Source organism: Neophocaena asiaeorientalis, unplaced genomic scaffold, assembly GCF_003031525.2.
Source record: "Neophocaena asiaeorientalis asiaeorientalis breed wild unplaced genomic scaffold, Neophocaena_asiaeorientalis_V1.1 scaffold312, whole genome shotgun sequence".
NCBI classification, from domain to species: Eukaryota; Metazoa; Chordata; class Mammalia; order Artiodactyla; family Phocoenidae; genus Neophocaena; species Neophocaena asiaeorientalis.
In genome coordinates this window covers 1,281,644-1,282,597 of record NW_020174707.1, presented here as the reverse complement: position 1 = coordinate 1,282,597, position 954 = coordinate 1,281,644, and the positions used below count along the sequence as shown (strand labels likewise).

The following is a 954-nucleotide window of genomic DNA, read 5'->3' as shown; positions in this document are numbered from 1 at the left end:
CAACCCCCAGGAGTCACAAGGCCTCTTTTAGAGAGCTCATAAGCTTGGGCAAAAGAAGGCATCAATTCTCTGACTCTGCGGAAGTGATCTCATTCTCAAAATGGGAATAGTCATTTCTACACTGCAGATTTCACAGGGGGTTTCTAAAGAGCTTCTCAAAGTCTAACGTGCATATGACTTACCTGAGGGAATCTTAATATAGAAATTCTGCTTCGACAGGCCTGGGGAGCATCTGAGGGCGTCCTTACAGCCTCTCAGGCGAGGCTGCTGCCGGTCCGCGGGCCTTTTGAGTAGCAAGGTTCTGGAGCTGTTGGGAGAGCCTGCCCTTTGAAAATCCCAGGGCACAGCAAACATACCTTTGAGGAGTTCACGATTTACGCTTAGGGCTCCACTCCCACAGGGCAGAGGGCCACAGGTCTGCATAAATCCCAGGAACCGCCATCTCCTAAACCCATGGTGTGCCTGGGCCGTTATTCGCCTGACCTCCCTTAATCCCCACAAGGAGCCCGCAAGTCATTCCCATTTTACCACAGAAGAAACTGAGGCGCACACCAGTTACATAACAGCGCTGGCTTTTGGAGCCGGGTTTGCCGAGCTCTAACCACATTACTACACAGCCTCCTTCCTCCACCATGGCCTTGCAGGGCCGGGCTCCTCGGCCACATCTGCGGGGGCGTTGGAAAGGGACGAGGGAGAGCTCTCCTTCTTATCACGTGGCCCCCATTGCCCTCGCATTCCCTGGATAATTCCTCCACCCTCTCCCCCTGCAGCTGTCAGAGGGAGGGAGGGCGCGACTTCTGATTAATTCCACGGCAGACAAATGTTCCTTGAGAACCCGTGGTTGGCAGAGCTTGTTTCTTCACCCTGGAGAGGAATATGGAGAAATTCAAAGAACGAAAACAGATCTCTGCCTTCAAGGAGGTTAGAATCCAGTGGAGAAGCTTTCACGTAGAT

General features: G+C 52.8%; 1 long non-coding RNA gene across 2 annotated transcripts in view; it reads right to left on the bottom strand.

The window, feature by feature from the left end:
* The window catches only part of LOC112409610 (uncharacterized), a 23,742-nt gene that overhangs the window by 1,934 nt on the left and 20,854 nt on the right, over positions 1–954 (bottom strand). For both annotated transcript variants that reach the window (XR_003005183.1, XR_003005184.1), the window contains one exon: positions 183–864. This is a non-coding gene — a long non-coding RNA (uncharacterized LOC112409610). The remainder of the gene's footprint in view (positions 1–182; positions 865–954) is intronic.